Genomic DNA, 7,889 nt, shown 5'->3' on the forward strand with positions numbered 1-7,889 from the left:
CCCTAAATAGAGAAAATAATTTGATGATTATGGATTTGTATCAGCAGCTACATGGCTATTAGTACGAATTGCACAGCATGTGGCTACTGATCCATTGGGGTGTGCCAGCTGCAGATTGTTTTCTGCTAGTGTGTTGGGGACAGACAGAAGAGAGTCATCTTTGTGGGGAAGTTTCAGTTAGAGAGGGGCATCTCAAAACTCCAGCTGGAGGATGTCCAAGCAGACGTGCTGAATCAGCACGCCCTTCACCAAGAATGGCCTTTCCCTGGCTGGCACCATGTACCTTGTTGGCTGTGGCAGCCAGCTCCAGGCCAGCATCTTGAACTCTGAGTTGTGAACCCAGAAGCATGAAATCTGGCCCAAAGAATACCATTTACCGGAGCCAATAGTTTTGTGAAATCAAAAGGATGGTGTGTGCAGGAGGGAGACATCCATGGGCATCTGAACATCTGGATAACTTTGCAGGACTGGTTCCTTAATCTATCAATACCAGACAGTGAGCTGTTCTGTCCTCCTGGTAATGGACTCTAGTTAGATCCTGGATGATGCCGATGCTGTGCTATCAAACATTGGCTAGGAAGGATCCTTTTGTCTCCAACTTCATGTGTCATTCTGTATGATGTTTCATACCTACTTTAATTGTCCTTTTTATTGAAATCAATGTCTGAAATAAATTGAATAATACCTGTATAATATTTATATTGTGAATTGGCATAAAATATGGAATAGGGGCGGGAGGGATTCAGGAAATTTTAAATGTATCCAAAATACAGCTAGAAATCTCATTCCAAATGCATTTAATAAGCATTCAGACACCATGAAGACTTTAATTAAGAAGCTAGCATACAAAAAAATCAGCTATTTTCCTAATTAAATCAACATAGAGCTGTAAATTGGTTGCCAGTGTCACTGTGTCTTGTAGGTGAAATGCATAACTTTTAATAAGCAATTAGTCAGTTCTTCATAACCCAGACTGTTACTATTCTCTTGAATAGTTAATTCAGTAATGCTGTCAACTCGGCACACATTATCCGTTGATGCAAAATGATGACAAAACAGTAAATGCCAGAACATTAGATTGGAGGAGTCCATTCCAGAGTCATCAGAGGAAGAGATTTTGAATTGCAGTATGCCAGTCCAAATCCATGAGGTTACACCACTGTTACATCACTATTAAAAAGTTCAGAACCTGTCTGTCTTCCTTTGGTACTTTTATGGCCCCCATTACTGTAGTATTTGAGGTTTTTAATGTATTTTATTCTCACTGTACCCCATGACAGTGTTTCTCAAACCAGGGTCACCGCTTGTGTAGGGAAAGCCCCTGGCGGGCCAGGCCAGTTCGTTTACCTGCACCACCCGCAGGTCTGGCTGATTGAGGCTCCCACTGACCCTGGTTCACCATTGCAGGCCAATGGGGCCTGCTGGAAGTGGCAGCCAGTTAGTCCCTGCATATAAAGTGACACAGCTTCCCCAGGACTTACCTACCCTAGAACAGGACAGGTAAGAGACCTGGATTCAAATCCCTGCTCCACATTATGTCAGGGGAAGGAAATTTGAACCTGGGTCTCCCACAGCCCATGTACAAACCACCAGATGAAAAGTTATAATGAGGTTTTTCCTCTTCCTCAATTTTGTGAGTGCTCAGGCATATAACTCTGGGAGAGGGTTCATGGCTGTGAATCTCAAGTAGAGAGAGTCGCTCTGAGAGGCAGGGCTTAGGCTATGCCCCATCATTAGCATTTCCTACTGGATAGCTTAGGTGGTTCCGTGCTGCACTTTGTGAATCCCTGTGCCTTGTATAGGGAGCCTGACCACCTAACTCAGGGCTCTGGATTGCACTAGGAGACAATGTGCCTAAATGTTAGATGCTGTATCTCTGAGTCTATGTCCCCTCTGGGAAAATAACCCTAAGTGATTGGCCTAAAATCATATAGTACATGCAAGGCAGGGCAAGAACTCACTCTTCTAAGTCCTATGCTAATGTTCTAACCACTGGACCATCCTTTCTCCAGCATACTAGACTGCTCTAGAGTACTATCAAAAGAGGCCTATTGTGAGTAAGTTGTGTAAACAAGCTCATACAAAAATATAGCACAATTCAGGTGAGCAGATGATTCATGTAGAAAATAACCCTTTATAGTGAACTCTTCCATTGGCATGAAGTTCACCCTACACGACATATGCCTCCTCAAAACAGGACTCAAGTGGTTTGTGGCCCTTGTGCTAGCTTCTGACCAGGGGCAAATTTCTCCCCAAGAGATCTCCTCTCAGGTTGGTTCACAAGATATATTGCACATTCTTTTCTCTTGCACCTCGATTGTGTTTGAATTAGACATGATTGTCCAGATCCTGTGAAGACTTATGTTTGATCCTTCAAAGACAAGTTTGAACCTCATTTCTGTCCACCCTTCTTCCCATTCATTCTTCTTGGTTAACATGGGCCTCTTCTTTGTCCTGTTACTATTGGTGAAAAAGTCTTCTCCTCTGTAGCCCCTTTCCACCTCACTGACTTCCTCTTTTCTCCTATTTTCATGTTAAAACCCATTGCCTGTGTTTCTTAATTTCTCTTTCCCTCACTTATTGGCTTTGTGACTGAATGTTTTAATTTAGTCACCACATAATGTCTACACACTGTTTTCTGTAATTTATACCACATGCTGTCTTGTGTTATCTCACTCCATTAAGCAACACTGCAATGTGGTGGAAAAGACGATGCAATACTGAATAAAGTTGTATTGTTTATAAAGTCAACAGGAGCTGCTGGGTGCTGAGCACTTTTGAATATCAGGATGCTTATACACAGATCTGGTTGAAAAAAAAAGCCACACATTTTTAATGAAATTTTTTACTTCAAATTTTTGAATTTCTAAGATTTTTGGCCACTTTATAAACAGGTTTAAAAAAATCACCAGCAAAAAGGTTGTGAAAAGATTTTTTGGGAAAAAGAAAAAAGTGCGTAAATATGCATTTAGGAGCCTAACTTTAGGCACCCAGTTTTGAAAATCTTGGCCAGGAGAGCACTTATAGGCATGCCACATGTTGTTGTTCCATGTAATTTACACAACATGATAAGTGTACATGAAACCCAGACTTTAACTACTCCAAGCTTTTGACAGCTTTGGACTGATGAGAATTTGTTAAAAAAATAAATAATCAAAGTCTCCTTGGCCCTGCTCAATTAATTACCTTCAAGCTCACTCAGGATCAGGCAAGCTAACAGATCCTGTTATTTACCACTGTTGCCCGCCAAGAGCTGAACACCCTCACCTCACACTGACATTAATGGGTGAGGAGGCTGCTCAGTAACTGGTAACATCAGATCCAAGGAGCTCTCACTTGTTTTTTAATTGCATTTGCACGGTGGAGATTTATTTCCCCTTTTTTTTAATGTACGCCAATTTGCAGTTTATCAGCTCTCCTTTCCTTGTCAAAAAAAAAATGTTGTTATGGTGCCTTCAATTTATATTGCACAATGTTCCCTACTCCAACTGGGAGAGTATTGCTAAAATATAGGAGATGTGTGATACTTGCAAATTAGAGAGATGTGACTCTCTGAGACGTTAAAAACTATGAAAACAGGTTGAATAAAAGCAGCTTCTGTCTATTGGGCACTATCTATGCCTGTTTATATATCTGTATCTAGGTCTATGGGCCCTATGGAAAGGTATCAAGGTGATTAAAAAGACACCTAGGCAATTAGGGGTTGATCTACAAATGAAATTTAGGCTCATTGTTGCAATCTAACTTTACGGGCCCTCTACTTACTGGAATCCTCAGTCAGGCACCGAGGCTCCCTGTACAATGCATGAGGAGAGTTAGGTGCCCCAGGAAGAGATTCACAGAAACCTGCAAACTGACTGGGGAACCACCTAAGCCAAGGAAATGCCAAGGAGAGGTGTGGCCTAAGCCTTGCCCGAGTTGGGTGCCTACTCTGGGCTGAAGGGAGGCACTTATTAACACCCAGTATCCACAGCTGTGAACTTGCTCCTGTGGTTAGGTGCGTAAACCTGGTTAGTCTTCTTGCGAAAAAGTAATGCTGCTCCTTCCTCTAGCCTGGTGTATGGTGCCCTCCTCTAGAAAGTGGGAGACTTGGGTTCAAGCCCCTGCTCTGTCTGTTTCAAAGCAGCATCTTGAAACTGGCTGTCCTACTTGCCAGTGAGTGTTCTAACCAGCAGGCTGCTCTGGTGTAGATTTCTCTCAATCTTTTTTAAAGGTCTGTTTTATCTGACAAAGAATGGAATACTTGTTTTAACCTTGAACATTTTTGAGGGACGGGAAAATCTTTTCCCACCCACCGATAAGTTGAGCACCCTTGAGCACTAGGTCAGCCGCAGTGTCTGGGGCATTTGGGGTGAAATGGAGGTTCTGTCCATTCACTGCCCTGCCTTGCTCACTCTCCTGGCCCACCTTCTCTGGAGTGGGGAACAGATAAATGTGCAGCACCCTCGTACATGGACTTCTTGGACATTAGGTCCTGGAATTGGGGAAGAAAAAGGTTATTCTTCTTCTGCATGGACATGTAGGCAAGTCCAAGCTAGCTGAAAATTGCTAGCTATTATAGCAAGCGTTTGTGTATCTGTCTCTGTGTTAACTCCAAGCTCTGAAACAAGGGACAGCTCATTAAAGAACCATGTGGCATCAATGGATTCTGTGAACATCTTTAATGTGTGTATCATTCAGGAAAATATACAGACTAAAATCAACACACATTTTTTCTCACACAGTGATGGAATATTTAACATCACCACCTTGCCATATTGTTTCCCTGCCATTTTTGAATAGGACCTGCTGTTATTCAATAAAAGGAGAAGGGAGGGAGGAAAATGTGGGTGGAAATGACAGATGGGAACAGCTACACGATACAGTATATAATATTGCAATTATCTCCTGTGAAATTGGAGCCTGCAATAAGACAAGGCAATAAAAAGAGAATCCTGCTGAAGAAAAGAAGCAGCAGAAGTAGGACTGACTGCTGCACTGGGTGGAACAGTGGAACAGCCATGACCACAGCTTTCACCTGGAACCAGAACTGTGCAGGGGAGACAACCCCCCCGACACACACACAGGCTCAAGGAGCACTAGGATCCAGGTGGTACCTCCCCTGCTATGGGGCCTTAGGAGAAAACTGCAGAGAGCAGGCAGCCAGAAATTCCAGGAGGTAAAGCAGAAGTAGCCAAAGCCAGGACTTTGGGGCATTCTGGTCAAAACTGTAGAATGTTCTGACTTTCCTTGCCCTGTGCTGATGAGCTGTTTGCTCCAACCCTCTCCTGCCTCCTCACAGTCTCTTCACCTCAGCTTCAATCCACATCTGCCCCTTTCTTTGTCTTGCCATTTAGCTGATCCCCTCCTAAATAACCCCACCACCACCACCTCATGGAACTAAAATGATGTTTGCTGACATCCCCTTTGTTCACTCCGCTTCTGTGCTCTACTCCTTCACCCACCCTGTGACTGGTTTATTTAGGCCTTGTGTGCACTACAAAGTTTTGTCGATAAAGGTGATGTCGCCACTCAGAAATCAGCATAATGAAAATCAGAAAGTCATGTTCACGCTTGCTCCCTCTGTCGGCAGAGCGTGTCCACTGTTGGGGCACAGTGGTTACCTATCCGACAGTCCAGCTCAACACCTTCTGTCACTAGGTGTTGTGGGAAGGTGGAGCAGGTCATGATACATCTTGGGACCAGGTTCAATGTCCCATGATGCATTGTTTTCTGTCCCATTACTCCTGGGGCTTCCGAGTTTCTTTTGCGGCATTTTTCAATGGCCCTTCTTTGCTGTGCACCCTGGCATCTTTGTGAGAAGGGATGGATCCCGCATTGCTCTACTATGCTCTGTTAACTGTCATGAAGATATCACGGAGGGCGGTGCAGTTATTCATGAGGTTCCTAACTGAAGAAGACTCCCAGGCACCTGACATGCTGTGTGATATGGATAGGAGCAACTTTATATTGCTTTTCACATTCACAGAACAGCTGCAGAGGGTGGACGATCATTTCTGGGCTCAGGAAACAAGCACTGAATGGTGGGATCATATCATCCTGCAGGTCTGGGATGATGAGCAGTGGCTAAAGAACTTTCACAGGCAGAAAGACAACTTCCTGGAACTGTGTGCAGAGCTCACCCCTGTGCGGCGGCACAAGGGCACCAGAATGAGACCTGCCCTGTTATTAGAGAAGCATGTGGCAATCACTGTATACACATTCAGTTTTGTCAATAAAAGGCAGCTTTTGTCGACAAAACTTGGTAGTGTAGACAAGGCCTTAGACAATATGGTCCCACTGTTTCCATGTACTACCCCATCTGTTTGTTTCCCTCTATTGTCCCATGTCTTGTATTTAGACTGTAAGCTGTTTGGGGCACGGACCTCTTTTTGTTTTTACTGCACCTAGCACAATGGGGTCCTGGTCTGCGACTCGGGCTCCTAGACAGTATCTCGATATAATAATATTAATAAAAAATTGCCTATAAATCTATCATTTTTCTTCCAAAAGAGGCAGCAAATCTTTATTTCCCTCAGCACATAATGGAAACATAGATGGAAAGTAATTAAAATCCAGGGTTTAATCAGTTACTTTTAATTAGTTAATTCCAACAGAGTGTTAGTATCTATCTATCTCACTTATCACCTTGGTATCTGAGTAGAACTGTACATACCTCTGGAAGTTCATTCACCAAAGCTTCATATCTTGTCTTCAGTTTTCATTTCCACCCGGAGATATACTCTGAATTGCAAAACCTGCAAGCAAAATTCACTCAAAGCCATTGAGTTTCCATGGATTTCTGTGCTGCAAAGCCATGTGAGCCCAAGTGTTCATGAATAGGGCTGGCTTGAAAATCAAATTCAATTTTGCACAAAATGTTGAGGCTTTCGCAAATTGGCTTTTTCTGATTTAAAAAAAAAATGTTGTCAAAAAATTCCCAACCAGCAGTCTTCATGATCCTCACCAAATCTTTTGATGGCTGACTTTCAGCTTTGTAACTCAAAAAGAAACAAGGAGGATTGTGTGCAATTTGACAATGGGAGTTTGGAGATACTCTAATATTGAGAGGATACTGCACTGACCTTCCCCTTCAGTGTGTTTTTTTCATAGCACAGTAGGAAAAAACCTCAATAGCAATTGATGGGTGTCCACCACACCTCAGACTTGAAGGGGGCCAATTAACTCCCCAGGCTTCATCTGAAGGAGGAGCCAGGGAGTAGGGATTGATTAAATGAGGCTCAGCTGGAGGGGACTGTATGAAGCCCAGGAGCTGAGAGCAGAAGCGGGCTGCAGGGAAGCAGTATGCAGTTGCACCCTAGGAGAAGGGTGCAAGCGGACAAACCCAAAGAGGGGGGAAGCCAGAAAGTTAGGAAAGTCTCAGAGGAACAGCAGCAAGGAAAAGGAGTGTAGACCTTGGCTGCTGATTAGACGGCCCCTGAGATGAAAGCCAGAGTAAAGGCCGGGCCTAGGTTCCCTTACCAGCTGCTGAGGAATTGGCACCAGCTGGGCAATGAGTGGGAAGACTGCCTGAGCCCATTTGTTAAGAGACCCTTTGGTACCCCATAAGGGGGAAATATGAATAGTGACCTGGCTGGAGGCCAAGTCAGGAAAAGGATGCTGCAGCGCCCAGAGCGAGAGAGGAGCCATAGAGAAAGGGAGAGCATCAACAGAGTGTGAAGTAAGCAGCAGAAGGGGACTTCAGACCTGAAAGGAGCTGATTCCCCAGAGTGGCCAGGAGGAGACCCCTATCAGTGAGTGGCCCCTGTGACTAGCACTAATATCTGAACACTTTAAAGAACCCCTGCTCATTGTTTCCAGGGGAACAGAAAGATACACATGCTAACAACTCAAGGATTTCAATGTCTCATCTGCCAAAGCAATGGGACTGACTGTCCTCTCACACTAAT

This window comes from Mauremys mutica, chromosome 6 (assembly GCF_020497125.1).
Source record: "Mauremys mutica isolate MM-2020 ecotype Southern chromosome 6, ASM2049712v1, whole genome shotgun sequence".
Taxonomy (NCBI): Eukaryota; Metazoa; Chordata; order Testudines; family Geoemydidae; genus Mauremys; species Mauremys mutica.